The sequence below is a fragment of the Ostrinia nubilalis genome, chromosome Z (assembly GCF_963855985.1).
Source record: "Ostrinia nubilalis chromosome Z, ilOstNubi1.1, whole genome shotgun sequence".
In the NCBI taxonomy this organism is placed as follows: domain Eukaryota; kingdom Metazoa; phylum Arthropoda; class Insecta; order Lepidoptera; family Crambidae; genus Ostrinia; species Ostrinia nubilalis.
This window is the reverse complement of record NC_087119.1, coordinates 13,766,456-13,786,440: the sequence shown is the minus strand read 5'-3', so window position 1 is coordinate 13,786,440 and position 19,985 is coordinate 13,766,456.

Below are 19,985 nucleotides of genomic sequence, written 5' to 3'. Positions count from 1 at the left end.
TTCAATTTTCGTGCTGAGTTGTTAAACTAATAAAATGTCCGCTAAAAACTTGTTGTGTTACAAATATGTTCGGAGCGTCCCCGCGTCGTTTGCAAACATACCAAGTGTTCCATTTCAATTTCCTGTTCGACGACTACTCGAACTAACTGGTAAGAATCATATTGAACTGGGAAGAAAGTTGTCGGAGTCAGACATGTTGGGCCGAGGGGAAAACTAGCTAATACTTACTACTTTATTTGTGGGCACAGCTTAGAGAATTAAAACTAAATCCTCTAAAGCCCGGTCCGTGAGCACGTAGAATTTTGTCCAATGACCCCTAGCTAGCCATCCTTATCGCTCGCGCGTAATTATATTGCTGTCGCGACTGTGCGACTGGCACCCGCAGTGAGTGTGCGAGCGCGATAGCAACATAATTTCGCGCGAGCGATAAGGATGGGTAGCTAGGGGTCATTGGACAAAATTCTACGTGCTCACGGACCAGACTATACACAGGCACCATCCATCTGTAGCATTTGTTTTTTATTGAATTTTCTTGTAACACAACTGACTACAATCATGTACTCGTAAGTTGTAACACAGTTGAACTGAGTTGAACTACTAAAATATTTACATTAAATAATTGAATGTTACCTATTCCAATCAGACGCTGAAAATAATTATCGTGAGCAAGTCATTTAATGATCAAGCTGGAGAGATTGCCTGTTAATGTGATTTATATAAAAACTGTTACTATGTAAACATAAATTAACATTGAAATAGTATTGAATAAAATTTATTTAGAACCTAATAAGATACCTTCTGTAGATACGTTTTCATTTCACAGAAAAGTCTAGTTTTATTTATATGTATTAGACAAACCTGGAAAAAACCAACGAATATTTAAACGATATTACATTTCTCTGTACGTAATAAAGATGCCCAGACATTTTTGAAATCTCATTTAACTCAGGTAAAAAACAGAATGAAAACTCTTAGAGAAAAGAAAATACTACGTACTTCGCAAGTTTGGAAATGAAGATGCTTTAGTGGCAAAAGTACTTTGCCAAGATACAGGAAGAACTGGGCCATGAAATCCCAAACAAATAAAACGGAGAAAATAGTGAGGCTTTTTGCTCATGCATCCATGTTTTGAGATTGAAATATAAACTTTATTGGATAAGTTCAGAGTGCAATTTCGAAAAGACACTACACTACGTATGATAGTTGGAATTTCAATGCATCAAAATACCTCATGGTGTTCAGGCATGTGCCCTTTTCAAAATTGCAAAGGTTGGTCCAAATGTTCCAACCGCGCTTATAACTTGCAAATTGAGATGTAATTAATTGTAAAAGTTACGTTGCTTGAAGCTTTCAGAAGTTCAAGGTTCAGTTACCTTTCCTGACCGATTTGAATGGATACTTGGGCGAGATGGATACTTCAGCTGTTGGTTTAAGAGTTATTAGACTAGATGGTTTCATTGTAGACTGTGTAATTGCAGATAGAAAGAAACGTCATATTTCAGCCTTTTTCAACTGATGAAACGAGCGCAGACCACCAACTCTTAGTTGGCCGATAGTTGGGCCCGATTCTAATTTGTATGAAGAATCGGCCGATACCAAATCGGTGTAATGTGCGCACTTTCATACATCTCCATACTGATCAACAGCCCGACCCAACTATCGGCCGAATAAAAATCGGTGGTCTGCTGCTAGGCTTACCATTAATATAAAATATTTTTAAATAAAAATATTTTATAATAGAAATATTTTTATTTAAAAATGAGAAAAGAAAAAATTTATCAGAGGCAAAAAGTGTTCAAAAAGTTTTATAATTCAGCTTGGGTCGTGGCATAGATAGTGTTAGGTTCATTTTTATTTTAGAAAGCTGCAAGCTTAATATTAAGGTTACGTAACACATATAAAGGGTTGGATGCATCTTCCATTTACTGGTCAGATACAGTTTGCGATTCAGGTCAGATTTCCCCCGGGGCTGGTTTCGCTTTGCGGTGTGTTCATCCTGGATCAGCAAACTATCGTCACACCTTAATTGATATGATTTTGTATCTGTTTTGATTAAAGATGGAATTGGTTCACAAATATTGTACAGGCGACAGCACATCCAACTGCATTTACCTACCATTTTAGGAATAAATTAGAGATGTTAAGGATATGTAGTTTGGGTTACAAAAAATAATTTAAACTGCCTACATCCGAAACTATCCGAAGCTTTTGAATCGGTTACGGTTACGGTTTCGGATATTTTTTTAATTCAGATATCCGAAAGTTTCTGATATCCATAACATCCCTGGAATAAAGCATCTATTAACAAGTATGGTTCTATCGCATAACTCAGTCTGTGCCTGAAGTATAGAAGCGGCCTAAATATTAAAAACCAATCAAAGGCTGACCTTATCTTACCACTTAGATGATGATGATGTTAATGATGATGAACTGACTCAAATTCTGTTTCATCATCATCAACGACACAATTCAAGTAGGTAGTTTAGCGGTGGTAATCTTTCAACAATAGCAGATTTGATTATTCAGCTTTTAAACATTTACTTGTAAGTCTTCGTGATATTAAAAAGAATAAGTATCAAGTTAAGCTGCTTACTACTTAACGAATAAAGTTTATTTTTTTCAGAGTTATTGAAATGCGTTTAATCTCATCACAACAAAAAAGGTCATACAAAATAAAATTTTCCAATGTACCTAAGTACGTCGTCCTTTCGGTTATAAAATGCATGTTTTACAAACCACAAAAATACACAAAAGCTACTTAAAATACGTAACGCGAGAGCACGTTTTTATCTTCAAACTGAAAATGAGTCGTGCAGTGAAAACTCAAGACCTATATTTTCTTAGCATATCTTCGAGCTCTCCCCACGTATCCCTGTTATTCCTATGATTTGTGGTGGAGTCGGAACATATCTACATTTATGTAACGTGTTAAGGTCGGTTCACATAATTCGGTTTTTCTCTATTCGATTTTGGTTGATAACTACTATTTTATTAATTACTCATTCCTCTTAGTGAAATGCCTCTAAACTTTTATATTAATTCTAGTTTTCTAAACAGCGAGATCTAAATTTAAACACTAAATAAACATCTTCGAAATCTACCCACTATTTAACACCCACTAAATAAATCAATACCGAATCCTAAATACCAAACACTCTGACTTTAAGAGGTCAAACAACAGGGCGAGCTGTCGGAACATTTCGTAGTTTTGTGAGCGGCGTCCACAATATGACGTTCTATAATTATCATTCACCCGTCCCGTTAGGTCTGTTTACGGCCAATTTGAAGGCACCCTTATTAAAATTAAGATGCCTAAACGCGTTTGTCACGTAGGTGTCGGTGTGAGCCGGCCGCGGCGACGTCACGTGCCCCGGCAGTCGTTAGCTGGTCGTTATGCTAATAGCGCCCCATCACCCACTCCTAACGCGAACCAATCGATTCCCAAATTAGTATTTTCTTTTATGTCACACATTAAATTTTATCTCGGGGCCACATACACGCCGAATTAGGGCCATTATGCGGTTTACACGCTCAAAGTGACAACTGTAAGCATTTTTACTAGATATAAAATGAAATGTTGAACGACGAAGGACATTAACAGTGAGCGTCATATTGCGCCACAAAAGGGATAGTGGCACAACAACTAAACGATTCTGTGTCGCAAAGATTTATTTTTCCGCGTGGAACATTATTTTAATGTAACTTTCACGAGGAAAATATGCTGGTAGCACGAGAAATGAGCGCTCTTGGTAGCGATATACCTATTAGAGGACTAATGCTAGGAAATGTTTTAGAATGTAACGCAGAGCGACTGCAGAAGTCAGTCTTTAACTTTAACCAACCTCTAACTAAATTCAAGCACAGTCTAGAGTTGATTTGTACTCGGTGTAACTGTCTCTTGAAAATTAATATTCCAACTATGGCACGAAGCTAGACTGGTGCATATCATGCTAAACTTGTAACTATTGTTCGGTGCTCTGCGAATGGTAACCTAATACTAACTTCCCATGGGAATAAGGATTGCACGAGTGAACAGGCCATAGCATAGATTATTTAGGTAACAGTCAAGTCGTTTTATCTCCGAGGAATAATAATGAAACATGGGTATTTTATGTAACTCAATTAGTGTGATATCATGTACTACATACACGATGTAGGTACTCTGTGGTTCAATCTTTTTAAGGATTTGATTAGCTTGATGTCATTACTAAGTTTAATAAGTTTAGTTCAGAGTCCAAATAGAACTGTATAAGTAACAGAATGAATAATACCATGTAACGGTAAAGTTATTCAGTTATTTTGCACTTCTGTAGAGTTGCTAATTTGATTTAAATACTCATAATATTATTATATCTACTTACTATTACATACTATTCGTTCGTTTCGTTCGAACTCATAATATGGTTTTCAGCGTGTTTGCACCATCTATTTTTGTTTTAACAAGATATTAAAATCTCTAGGTTCATGTAAAAAGTAATGAAAAACATTTCGATTCGATGAAGAGTGTAGACCCACAAATCTATTGTTCTGTACCTCTAGTACGAAAAACTTTCGAGTTCGTTTTCGTTCGTTCGAAAAATTTTGTATGAAAAATTAAACAGCGCCCCCTATATTATAGCCGCCCTAGGGGGCGCTGTTTAATTTTTCATACAAAATTTTTCGATGACACTTTGAATACGCAACGAAACGAACTCGAAAGTTTTTCGTACTAGAGGTACTGTACGTAATTTGAGGACGACTACGATAACGAATCGAATACAAATGTCACATTGTATAGACACGGGATGAATGTTAAACGCTAATAACGTTTTGCTCCAAGTTTAGTTCGCCCGAATAGGTAAGTAAAATACTGTAATTCTGTATTCAGTAAAACATTTTAACTTGAAGCGTGCTATCTTATTATAAAGTTTCGCCGAAAACAGTCGTAGCTCAGCTCTTAGCAATGTCATTTTGTTTCAGCGGAGCTTATCCGGCCTTGGAGGCCTTGTCCGAAAAGTTTGCTCAGATGTCTGAAAACTTTACAAATAGAGACTTTTTTAAATGATTGCACTTCTTTCTTGGAATAAAATTACAGAATAAATGTTTAATATATGGCGTTCTGAGATTGAAGTGATAAAAATTTTAAAGCCTATTACTTGTTGTTACTAAATGTTTGAAATAATTATTTTACGCCGCTATAGCTTCTAAAATGCTTATCAATTTCTGATCTTGAAGGAAACAAAACAATTTTTTTGTTAAATCCGATAGAGCCGTAACCTTATGCACAGAATAAGTAATAGCCTTATGTTGAATGATATAATTTATTACTTCTCATGGTTATTTTATATCTAAAGGTGACTATGTTTAAGACCTATAATGAGTACCTCTATTTGGTATAAGAAACAAAAACTTGACTAGTTACCTACAATTCTAGTCAATTTTAGTGCCATTGTGTCATAAGATAAAGCCACCATATTTCTAGGTAAGTGTTGTGTGTTTTGTACCTACGAGTAAACATGTCGGCTCAACACATTATGGAAAAATCCCAGTGTCTGCCAACCTCAGACGGTTCTTTCGCAGTTTTTATGCGTAAAAAAATTAAGCCGTACTTTTTCGGTGGAAAGGATGAAGCCCAATTTTCCTTAAAAGAAAATAGGTACTGTAGCATTACTAACTAAAGGATGGTAAAATTTTAAATTTTGAAAGTTTAATAAAAATAATTGGAATTTCGTAAGGTTTTCAATTACTATTGTCTTTGGTTTTCTATTGTCTAATTATGTGCTTGTGTTTTATATTGATGTTTGTTTTGTGGTAATTGTAGACATTTGTAGAAATGTTTTTAAGTCTACCAATTAAGCTTTCAGATAATTCATTCATAATTTAAGTATATTTTAGGTTTTCAGATGAAACCCTTAGCTAAGTGTTTGATTGTATAATTCACTTCTAATTTTATGATTATTACGCGGTCAAATACGAGATAAGTTTCCATAGATAAGTTTAGGTACTTACCTACCTACTGCATTTTTTATTTGAGATAATTTTCCTATACTATTTTAGCTACACTAGACAGGGTTAATTATTTGCTCACTCACATCCTAATTAGTACTTATTACATAAGTAGTATGACGTCGTAAGTACGACAATTCATACTTACGTATTTTGTCCTTTCAGAAGTCCGCTCCATTATCCTGAGTTCCTGACAGCCTGTTGGATCGCGCAGACCACGATGCAGTGCGGTTGGGGGTTCGAATCCCGTAGGAGACAGTGTGTGGTGAAAACGAACTTCACTCACGTTTTAATATTATAGTGTGTTTATATTTTATGTATTTATCAGTTGTCTAGCTCAAGCTAAGTTCAGCATAGTTTGGCCTAAGTACTTAATTGACAGTTGGAAGTTAATGATTTATTTATTATTCGGGCTATGTGAGAGTCGAAGTTAATGACTCTTCCAAGAAAGTGAAAGTAACACCATTGCCAATAGTCAGTCTTTATTTAATAAACTCACAATAAACTAGTTACTCAGTAATTAGAAACAAATACGAATAAAATTTACATTACTACATGTAATATGACTTTAGTTATGTGAATACACATTAAGTCATCATCATCATCATCATCATTTCAGCCACAGGACGTCCACTGCTGAACATAGGCCTCCCCCAATGACTTCCACATCGCACGGTTGGTAGCGGCCTTCATCCAGCGCCTTCCTGCTACCTTTATCAGGTCGTCGGTCCACCTTGTGGGTGGACGTCCCACGCTGCGTTTTCCGGTACGTGGCCTCCATTCCAGAACCTTAATTAAGTATTGGTAGATAAATATTTTGTGTAAATGAATGTCTCCTAATTTTCTAAGTCACGGCATCAGGCGTGAACAGATGGACCGATTTCTCAAAATCTTTATTTGTTGTGTTTGTTGTCATCAAAAGATTCTTTATGTAAGAAAATTAAGAAAGTTGCTCATAAAATTAAAGCAATGCCTACCTTACCTATTATTTTTCTTATATTTTAGGATGACTGATTAGGTAGAAACTATCAATATGTATTAAATATCTGTATGCTACTTTCATGATAAGTATGACTTACTTCTTAAATCTGTGGTATCAGTAAGTAAAAGCAATAGCATCAAAATTATTACTGTATTTATGTGTAATACCTACTTTACTTTTATGTACCTAACCTACATAAAATATTATTTACGGCATAATAAATAATACAAGAAATTGCCAAAGAGTAATTTATTAATTCTCAATCAATAAATCAATACAGGAATACAATGAGATTGGTGCAATATTTGTAAATCTAAAATGTTTATTACAAAAACAATATTGTTAACTTAATAGGTATAATTAATTGTGTTACATCGAAAATTCAAACATGTATTTTGGAAATACGGAATATTATCAATTTCATTGATAAAAAAATTAAAGAAATGTAATTTCTAAATTACAGAACTTTTCTATCTAATAAGCAAAACGGATATGTTATTTTATCACATCATTTTTGGGAATCAAATAATTAACTTTCGTAAACATATTAAATTTATAAATTAATAACGCCATGTTCAAGTTATAGTTTTATCTTTCAGGTTCACGACGTACCTATAATTTCAGTGGGTCATTTCTTTCACCACCCATTATTAATCATCATAAACACCATAGATAAGTGAAATCAAGTTTTTCAGTAATTTTAAGCAGATTAATGAGATTTGCAGTCTAACTGATTTACAATGGTTATTCTTACAATTCCTTTAGACTTTGCCTCATTTTCAGCACTTTGCATTAAGTATAAATGATAAATAAAGAGTTTAGAATGGACAGGAAATTGTTAAATGATAAACCATAATTTAAATTTCCAAATTCTTAGAATAATCTTAATTTCACTCATTCCAGGTAGATTAGATGCTGACACTTTTCATAATACAGATCTTTTCATAAAACTATTGGAGAGATAAATACTTGTGTGACAAAAATATAAGCACACAAAATTATAAAGAATAAATTTGTGTAGAGGCCAGGGGCTATTACATCCACCACGGTAACCGAAGAAAAAAATAAACAAAATAATAAAATATGTAGCAGTTTACTAATTTGAAAAATCCCGTTTTTGTGTCTAGAGTATTTTTTGTCACCAGTAGTGTCAGATCGGAAAAGTTTTTTTTTTTTGATGCCATAACAAAATAAAAAACTTATAAATAAATAAAAATCAGATATCCATCGTAATATTACAAATTAAGTTCGAATAACTAAATAAAAAGGTGTAAAGGAAACTACAAATGGTGTCAAGTTCGCCTTTTGTACCCTTGAATGTGCAAGTAGGTATTTAAGTTTAAATAAATAAAAGCAGTTAGTGTAAACTAAAGACTCAATTTTAGCAATTAAATTATATTATATAATAGACATGTTGACACCAGTCAATTGACGTACTTTTTAAAACTGTCCAAACGAAACTCTCCCATAGATTTTGTATGGCACTACAAGCAAGTGACGTCACTATTTTGTCAACTCAATTAAACTACTTTTTTTAATTGCAATGCGAACAAAAATCGTAATTTACAGGTAATTTAAAATTAATTAAGTTTTTAAGACCAGAATGAAAGGTCTTTTTAAAATAGTTGTGGTTTCGAATTATTGGGGTATGGTGTCAAACTGTCTATTAGGTACGTACTCTATTTCATTCTAAGAAGAGGCCCCAATGACGACAAATAGAAAAAAACAATCAGCGGAATCGATTTTTTTTGTAATACCTAAAATTGTAACATACACCTACTCGTAGTTAATTTTACATTTTCAATAAAAAAGAAGTTAGTATTTGCAGGTTACTTTAGCTCTGGGGGGCAACCTTGGCTCAATCTCCCCATAACCGACATAATTCGACAGCGCAATGTTAGAAAGCGTTACTGACGCCTACCTATATAATTTTTTGTTCCAAGATACATAGTTTGCTCAATACAAATACTTTTTTATTGAGCCAAAGTGGCCTTTAGAGCTAAAGTAACCCGCATCTAAAAAAAAAAAGAAAAAAAAGTTTTTGAGTTAACATTTATTTATCTCTCCTTAAAGAACACTTTCAATTAGTCGTGAACCTGTAATTTGATCTTAGTTATTTTTAATTACCAAAAAGATCATCTTTTGCAAAAAAGTTTTTTTATTACATTAATTACCATTACATAGATCTAATTGATTACATCTAGATATACTTAGTGCCATCCTAATGAAACATATCTCGCATACCTAATAAAATTATATTAAACTTAATAATAATAATACTGATATAAAATTTTAATGATAAATTATTTGTGCTTTCTGAATTTTAATGTGCTTAATTAATGACATTTTATAGATTAATGATAATGATTTTTGATAATAACTTTTTTATATAAATCTGATAATATCGCCGATATTTTATGTGACAAAAATAATATATCAAATTACACTTTCTAACCTAAAACTTAAATTAATTGAAATATCATCAAATTAATAATTAATTCCATCCAGTGATATATTTCCTTTTCTTTAACCAACCCTGGTAGATAATTAGACAATTATGTTAATCTAAATTCACAACATCAACTTTTATATCAAAGAAGGATTACAATCAGAGAAGTAATAATAGTGAGTTAAATAAAATTATTATTATTGTGTCAATCCAAGATACACATCAAATATTCGAGACATAATTTATTTAAAGAAATATTTCCAAAATTAATATAAATGGAAAAGGTTTTAAAATTCCAATAAAGATCTGAACAGCCTGTGCAGGTACATGAAAAATTTAACGTCGACCAAATAAATCGATCGTAAAGTATGATAATATTGATAATTATTAGAAAGGTGGATGATGAAAGGTGGATCGATGGATCAAGACTTACTTTTTTCATGAGAGCTTAAAAGCTCATTTTCGTTCATGCCTTTTATAATTCCATACAAGTTCAAAGAAAAAGTATAAAAAGCAAGTATGGTGCAGGTGGGTTAGTAAGTCCCACTTACGCTTGTATGGAAATTATCAAAAAACAAAAGCACAGAAATCGTGATTTCTAGTTTTTAAAATTCTTTTAGATAAATCATACTTTTTCTTTTCATTACTTTACCTACACAGAACATAAATGAGAAGGATAATCACAAAATATAGAATTTATCAGGTACAGGTAGATAGGTAGTTTAGGTGTACAAACAATAATCATAGGTATGAAGGGAATGTGACAGATGGTAACTAAACTTTGTAGGAAAGGAAATATGACGTAGTCGTCTAAACCACTAATAATATCTAATTTAAAAATGTTTGGTATATTACACGTAACATTTAATAATCTGATTGGTGTCGTTACATATATTATAAGCTATGAGTATGATGTAATTATTTGATTACAATGGACATAAAATTGGTTATTATATTATTGATACACATTCACTTCTGTCTATGATATTATGTTAAGATCTATTGTATGAATATGTTACTTAATACCTAGTCGCAAAGTAATCAAATCGTAAACTCCTGTTAAAATATACGGTAAAAAAAAACTATACTAAACCTGACATCGATGAGTCAATGTCGAACAAAAGCATGCCAATCTAATTTTAAACTTAAAAGTAGAATTTAATCAAAGTAGGTACTCGAATTGACTTCAAATAAGCATTAATATTATAGCTGCGCCAATATTTCATCCAAGAAAACATCTTTACCAATAAACTTTTCTTAAAGTTCAAAACTTATATTTAAAATCAGCACCTCAAGAAACGTCGAAAGGACACCCATCGAACCAAATATATACTTACACCTTTACTAAATCACTAAACACGTAAATAACAATTAGAAGATTTACATACAGATTCCTATCTTTTCTATTTCTTTCCTGATCAGACGTTAAAGATTTGAAATCTTTTACCAACATAATAGCTTTGCCTTCCTTCCCTATTTGTCACTACATCATGTCTTGTTGTCAACCATATTTACAAAATAAATAAATGAATACACATCAAATAAAACTGACCACACAAAGCTAAATTTGAGCACACTCTTGAAAAAATCATTCTGTTCGCAATAGAACTAAAACTGACTCTATGCAGGATGTCCCAGAATGGGTGAAACAAACTGCTATGGAATGTAACTTGACCTAAAAAATATTTAAATAAACCTACAATCATAAAAAATTGTACGGAAAAATAATTCAACTTCAACTCAGTTTACAATCAGAACAGAGAATCAAGTAAAATTATTTATTAGTATGAAAAAGGTGCAAATAAACTCAAAACGCGATAATTATAGGCGTAAAAACTTAAGAAAATTCAAGGTAATAAAAATTAATGACCATGTACCTACTTAATTTATTTTCTTCGTATTTCATGGGTTGGTCAGAGGCTCAGAGGTCAAGCTACTTCCCTTACCATTATGACTCACCCATTCTGGGACATCCTGCATACCTATGTATATGAGTTATGAAATACCCCCAGCATAATATTGAAATTATCATAATCCTTTACAAACATAATAAGCATAATACTGAAGCTATTTATAAGTATAAATTATACACTCATCTTAAGCTAAAGAAAAATTACGAAACTTATTACTCTATATCTAATTAAAAAGCTCTGGTCGCCCAAAAAAATCAAACAAATTCACACAAACTTCAAACACTTATTAAATTCAAAGACACAATACATAATATAATATGATATAATATAATATTGTGTAAACTACACATTTCTTAAATTAAACACTGATAATATACAATGCAACTTGTAAACTATATTATATACAAATCTTGTATGAGGCGCTGTGGTGAGTACCAAGGGTGTAACATTGTGTCAACTTCCCTTTGAATAAACCTAAATATCTGTAGCTACTAACATCGACATCATTACTAATAATAATGAAAATCTACGAAGCACTTACTAAACGTTTCGAAAAGGTTAAATGCCGAATTCTACTTTCAAATCAATACGAGTATAACCAAAACAAAACATACTTGGTTTTTGACCTAACTAAACATAATATCATCGAACCAATTATAACGGAAGAACTAATCGTCAAACCACTGTTGTTTTTGAAGTTTAGAGTTGCAAATACAAATAGAAGTAAAACGTTAATAATATTTTAATAAAGTTTATAAAGTTAATGTGTACCGAAGTCGGAGAGATATTTACTTCTATGTCTATTAAGAAAAGAATAAGTGTTATCAAAACAAATTTGATATGAAAGTCCAGACAAATAATATGTATGTAGTACGACAGACAGAACAGACTGAGGCACCACACATAGAATTAAAATGCACCATATCCATAAAGAAGTTTTATGTTAAAATTCCGGACCGCTCCAATATCGCGTATATTGATCCACGTTTTGCTGTGTTTTCTAAATGAATTTACTTCAGTATTTAAAAACTGGTAAATCAAATGAACGAAATATTTTACTGGCACAAAATAAAATAAATAAAATGTCAATTTGTGTTACAATTAATTACAGAATGTGTATCGAAAAATAACATGAACAAAAAAGGTTTTTTGAGCGACTTTCAAACTAATTAGGTAATTGGCATTGGCCAAAAATGACTGAAAATAATAAATGAAAAAGTAAAACTTATAAAATTGCGTGGTCACTTCAGTAAAATCACTACTTTAATATGGTGAATTGGTAATGTTAGACTTTAGATAGTATGCAATTTTTGTAGAAGTAAATTTAATTTTTCTGTAATTTTAATCCTAGGTGGGGTGTATCACAGTACTGACGCGGATTTTCGAATGAAGAAAAGTGAAATGATGAAATTTTGAATTGTAATTTTTCATTGTTGGTCTGAAAGCCAAGGTAGACACAACATTGCATTGTAGCCAAATATTTGCGTAAAGAAACTGCCTTTTGAATGTTTATTAGGTGCCAAGATGTGTCGGTATATGCGTATTTTTGTTGCTTTTAGGCAGTAAATTAAGAGAAAAACAACAGCGACACCTCATCTTGAGCAAATTATGTAAAAGAACGAGAGAAATCACACAAGTCACACAAAAATACCACACAAAAACTACTTATTTAAAAATACAAAATACAAAACGCACACTTAAGTATATTAAAAAGTTACACACAATTATTTAAACACATTAAATTATTAAATTACATTGAATATATTGGGTTCTTACAACATATATTACAATAAACATCTGTTAAACTTATTTATGTATTATTTCTTATTCACGACGGTTATGTACTTATGGAAATATGAATAATCATCAATATTGTATACACATTATATTATTTCAAATTGGTTAAATGCATTATTATTTATAAACTACTTGTTTTGGTGTTCATCTTACAGTGCAACCATTTCAGGTTGCCGAATAACGAAAAAAGAATGCAATATATATTTATGTATTAACTATTTAAATTTAATGTTTTTTTATAATTAGGTACAATGTCTTATTGGCCGACCTTAACCCAGTTGTTACGGATATCCCTTTTTTCTTACGATTCCTGTGATTTTACATATATCGGCTATTTAATGCATCAAGGCAACAGGAAAAATACAAAAAAAAATATTGGTCTTACGGAAACGCTGGAAAATGGTGTTTGATATACGGAACGCTAGTAATATGTACGGCCACTTGTATGAACTTAGAGATAATACCTTCTCTTTGCGACTTGCGTAAGTTATTAAAGTATTTGCATAAAATATGGAATATTCATTAATAAAAAAATATTCAGAGTTAAATTTATTATTTTTTAAATTTAATTCCAGTAGTGTGAACTTCATATTATGCCCAAAACATTTTCTGGGATCAAGGGTAATATTATATTTTCTTGCAAAAAACATTGCATTTGTATCAAAGCGTGAGTTTCATAAAACCTGTCCGTTGTGACTGAATTTGTTAAAATATTTCTTCTCTGTTTATGTGGCGGAGAAAATCTCTTGGTTTTGACAGTTGGCGCAATTTTCAATGCATTTGAAGCAACTGTAACCACACTAAATCATCTCATTTACAAACAATAGTTTCTTCATATCTTCAAACATGACTGACCGTGTCTAGGGCATAATTGGCTATCTATCTAAGCTAACAGGATGCAGTCTTCTTCATCATCACTGGATGAAGAATTCTCTAGTGATTTCTACGTGGGCTCTCATTTGTAATCCAGACAAATCTATTGACACTTTATTTTCATCACCAGAGTTCTCTTTGGTTAAGTCACCATTACAATTTTCCGGATTTTACGGCGGGAAAATTGTGATTTAGTTAGGGATACACTCATCTTAATTTTTCTCCAATTCTTCAATGATTTCATTGAAAGGAAAGGGCCTCGAAGGCAGGCGCTAAAACAACAAAATACCGCAGTTCATATTACTAGCGTTCCTTATACGGATCACTAAGTTTAACGTTGAATTAGTAATAGTTACTAGAAAAATGTTTATAATTTTGTTATCGATTTACAAAAAGTGGACTACAAACTTTCATATTTCGGCAAGAAATACTTTAGAATAAATACTTATCATGATTGTATTCACCTTGAAAAAGTCATCGTAAAATTTACGAAAACAACAAAACGCTTACTATTGAAATATGACACCCAATGTAGAACATAACACTTCTGATGGACAAAGGGACCCACACAGGAATCGTTTAACATAAACAATGTTATCAGAAACCACCCTCATTGTTTATAATAATTTAATTTTTATGTTGATCCGTATATCAAACGCTAGTAACAAGTGGGTTAATATGTCTGATTATTACTATTATTATATGTGTAAGTATGTATTAAATTTGTTTGTATTTAAATCAACACGAATGCCAAAGAACAAAGTAATGATAATGTGAATGATGATTTACGTAAAATTTCAGAAGAGATTAATGTAAAACAATCGTTAATAATAGCACAAAGGATATAATAATAAATTACGGTTCAAAATTATTAGAAGCTTGGTTAATCACTCTATTGCATGCTACGCAAAACATACCAGTAGAAAAGAAATATTCCGTTATCGATATTAAGCAAAGTTATTATATTTACATTTACCTTGTGTATCCTCTATGAAGCTTCTGGCGGTGCAAAATACAAATCAAGTGAATGCATTGTAATGCCAGGAGACTTAATCTTAATTAAAGCATTATAATAAAAGTAATAATAATTCGGATTTTTATCTCTACAGAGCTCAAGTATCAAAGTAATGCTTTTTGAAATAAAGTTGTTTATAATTTTGCAGCTAAGTATAAAATGATCGGAATGAATCTAAATTGAACCAATAATGACACATCTCTCATAATGAAATTAATTGTTTTAAAATAGACGTGAATATCACAGAATACTAATAATAATATTACTTTGTACATGTCTTTGTTGATGGTGGCACAAATGTGCAATGAGATTAATCTAGGAATGTGTAACTGGCCATCATTAGTAGAAAAGTGAAATTAAATTGTCTTTGTTCTAATTTTACTTAACTAAATAGGCAAGCATTTAACTTTAATAAATCATCTGATGTTGTATAGATTATGACGTAGTCTAGAATGGTATTCAAGTGCCTATAAAAGGTGCCTATTTGGTCTTTATAAGGCCCAGGTCATAATGTTTGGTGAACATTTTGGAAGGTATTAGTTAGTATGTTACAGACTTCATCCTGATGTTGTATATGCAGTATAGGATGATATTCAAGTGCCTATTTTGTGCTTTATAAGGCCCAGGTCATAGTATTTGCGGAACATAATTCGTAAGTTATTAGTGTGTTCTCCAGACCTTATCTGATGTTGTATAAAATGCAGTATAGGATGGTAGTCTAGCGTCTATAGTGCCTATTTGTTCTTTATAAGGCCCAGGTCATATTGTTTGAAGAACATTTCGGAAGGTTAGTTAATTTGTCATCATCTGATGTTGTGTAGGTAAATGCAGGCTAGGATAGTATTTAAGTGCCTACAAGGTGCCTATTTGGTCTTTATAAGGCCCAGGTCATAGTGTTTGTGGAACATATCGGAAAGCATTAGTGTGTACCAGACCTAATCTGATATTGTATAGATGCAGTCCAGGATGTAGTCTAGGGCCTATAGTACCTTTTTGTTCTTTATAAGGCCCGGGCCATAATGTTTGCAGAACATATTGAAAGGTATTAGTGTGTTCCAGACCTAATTTGATGTTGTATAGATGCAGTCTAGGATGATAGTCTAGCGCCTATAATGCCTATTTGTTCTTTATAAGGCCCAGGTCATAATGTTTGCGAAACATTTCGGAAGGTAGCGTGTTCTAAGCCTTGTTTGCAATAGAAAAGATTTAGTACACAGTGGAATTTTGAATGGCACACTACAATATCGATTTTCATGTTTCTAGTTAAATGATAATATTTTACTGTCAGATGTTTTATTTTTTGAAATACTAATGAAATGACCAGTTACTACATTGTTATCCTACAAATAAGTTAAAGCAATCCACACACAAAGTAAGACTGATAGTATGATTAAAATGGAAAACGTCGCAAAAAATGTATAAAGCTAATAATTCGTTTTGCAAGGGTCTACCTAAATTACAAAAAGACAATAAAATCAATCTTTAGAAAATTGAAAATATAAAATGTTTTGGCACTAAGCCTATATTACTTATCTCCTTATTATACTATACAAAACTTACTGAGCAGATTATTAAGCATGTCTTAATAAATTCTTATAGTTAACTTCAAACGGGTCTCTATATGGTACACCCCATTTTTCATTTCATCTTATATGCTATCACTACCTAAGAATAATATGGAAATATGTTAAGATTTAAGGAATGTTTAAGATGATTACGGCAACGGCTGATAAGAAATCCACACAAAACATGGAATGTATAAAACAATTGAAGACGCAAACCATAACGCATCAGTTAGCACCAAGATCAATGACGATAAATTAAAGAATTAATTTGTAATTAGCGGGAATCCAGAATAAAAATAAAAGCACAATGCGTGAAGCGCAAACACAAAAAGTCATAAAAGCAAAACACACTGGAAAACTAACACACACGCGCGCAGGGTATGATTCCCATACTTAAATAAAATCTTAAATTACTTTTACAGCATTCTAAATATTATTGACATTACCCCGAAGGACTACCATCCAATTAATTAAATTAAACTTAAATGTAAGGCAATTTGCATTATTTATTACAAAATACGATAAAATATTTTTCAAGACATTTACAAAATCGTATCGTTTTTCAATTCAAACCCTACTAAAAACATTGCAAGCCGTAAAGCGATATAGCTTTATCGATGGTGTTATGACGTAATTGCCCTCATAGCCAATATGGGGTTCTTTTACTTTTTATAGTTTACTTCAAAAAGTAAATTTAAAATTTTCAGAAATATTTTGGGATATTTCTTTGATTGTTTACTATTATCGAATTTAGTGAGACCTGAATCGCAAAACCTGTGGCACTTTTTCTCCCGACTGACCCCATTCAGAAGTTATTTTACTTTGTTTTAAACTTATTTAAAATACCTTTATAAATATAAAGCACCACGACTTCAAACAATAAATATTTATATAATTTTGAAATATCAATATAATTTATTAGATTTTTGTCTGATTTTAGCTGTCCAATAAATTATCGGACGTTGAAATAATGTACCCCGAGCGGCCAATATGGAGTACATCAGAGGCCTTCCATCGCCACACAAATCGCTCGGCGCGGTACTCCTGAAGTAGGTACCTAATGTATTTTATGATTTCCAAAGTTTAAAAATAAATAAAATACCTAACATACTAATCTGAGCAACGGTACTTGAAACAGAATAAAAACGTGAAACGTAAGAAAATGTAATGAATCTGATTTTGTTTTAGCAAATTTAAAAAAAAAACGTTTTGTTTTAAAAAAAAAGAGCTTTCTCGTTGTGGGTAAAAAAAATATTCCACTAACTCATCTTGCTAAAGCATTTAATTAATTTCATTTATTTTCAAATGTTCCTTTTAGACTTTAGCTAGTCTAGATATGAATGTTTAGTCTACCTAATCTTCATGAAATTACCAAATACACCTCATGTGGAAACTTAAAAAAAAAACGGAAACTGATTTCTATTCGGAATTAAATAAGATATAAATATATATAATGTAAAATAAAGTAATTAGTATTTTTTTATCATTTTGTAAAATATTTAATTTTAATCCTAATTAATTCGATATCGCCTTTTAAAAGATTTATGATGAATAGAAAAAATAAAAGAAAACCATCTACTTATTTTTTAAATTTTTATCGTTTGTATTTGCCAGAAAAGTCGGAAAAAGTTGGAATGTATTTTTACTTTTTAAATGAAATGAATTTAAACGTGTGAAATAAACGTAAAATAATGTACCCCTACCTGCCAATAAAGGGTACTACTAGTGGCCTCCCTACACAGCCACCCCTAACCACCTACTATTCAAGAAGTAAAATTGGGGAAAATAAACGAGTGAACAAAAAGAATAAAATAAATACAAAAATAATACTGAACTTGATTTTGGTTTTAAAAACATAATAGGAATGTGAAAACTTAATAAAATTTACTAACACACTCTGACTTGTAATTTTAATAATAGGTTTTAGGTAAATTTAATTATCAAATTGAAAGAAATATATTTAACTGCCTCCAAATAAATCTTCGGATGTATAAAGTTTAATGGACTGCCAACTAAATTAAGAACCACCTTGAGTAACTGAATTGAAAATTAATCGAAAATAACATGACCCACTTGTAAAATTCAACAAAATTATATTAAAATTCTGTAAGGCACTGGTAAGGTCTGTGAATATTTTTTTTTTAATTTAGTTAGATTTCTAAACAATTTAAAAAATAAGAATTTTTAAATTACACTTCATTTATTTTTTCGGGAACTATATCCGCTTACTACTTCCAGAAATACTTTACCAAAAGAGTTGATACCTACGTATTTTAATGATATATAATTTAGGTAAGAGATCTAAATATCGTTTTAGTGTAAGTATTTATAAATTAAATAGCACCAACTTTGCAACTAACACTCTTTTGAATCTGTGAATCTTTAAATAGTTTTGAAACGAGCTAGAAATAATTAAGACTAAAATTTTGATATAGATCGTTTTATGTAGTTTAATTTGGAAAATATGATCAGAACCGAAATAACGTTCTCCCTACTGCAAATATGGGGTACGTGTCGTGGCCTCCCTTCACCCCACACAGCCACCCCTGACCGCCAACTAATTCTAAACGTACAGAATTGTGCAATTGCCAAAAAAAAAATACATTAATGATTTAACTAAACAAAATGTTCCTGTTTAACATAGATTTTATAACAAAAATTCAATAGGTAAGAGTGTGAAACTTAAAAATCATTGTAAACTCAATCTGACTTTATTTTAACAAATATTATATTTTAGTATGGCAAATTGATTTTAATTATTAATTTGCAAGAAACTTGAACAAAAAGAAAAGTATAAGCTTTGATAGAATTTATAGTGAATGACTTTAAAATAAAATAGTTATCTCAAACTTTAAATGATTATCTAATCATGACGTCGTAATCCTAAATTAAGTCCTGCTATTTCTTGAAACCAGAATTAAATAATGCCAGATATTAAAATCAACTAATATCAAACAATGAGGTAGGTATTAGGAATATAACTTAAATCAATGTAACGTATAGTCCGACCAGGAACATAAAAACCCTCGCCATGTTGCGGAAAACTAATGGTACTAATTTCTTTTAATGGCAACAGTAACTGAAAACTTCATTGAGATGTCACCTTGCATGTCAGTCTATTGCTGTCAAAGTGTAAACAAACTTTATTTTAAATGTGCGCAACTGATTTTGTGAATTAAATTGCTAAAATCTTTTTATAGTCGTGAAAGAAAAGTGGTTCACAATGTGTTCAAGTATTTGTCGAAGAGAAATACTAAGGGTTCGGACAATATTTTCATTGAATAATGTTTCCGACAAAGGTTGTCAAATTGACTGACATGTTTATCGTATAGTACAGTCCACTATGAAAATTAGCTGTGGTTTGTTTCAACTACCTATTTAAAAATTTTTTGTCACTTTCTAAGTG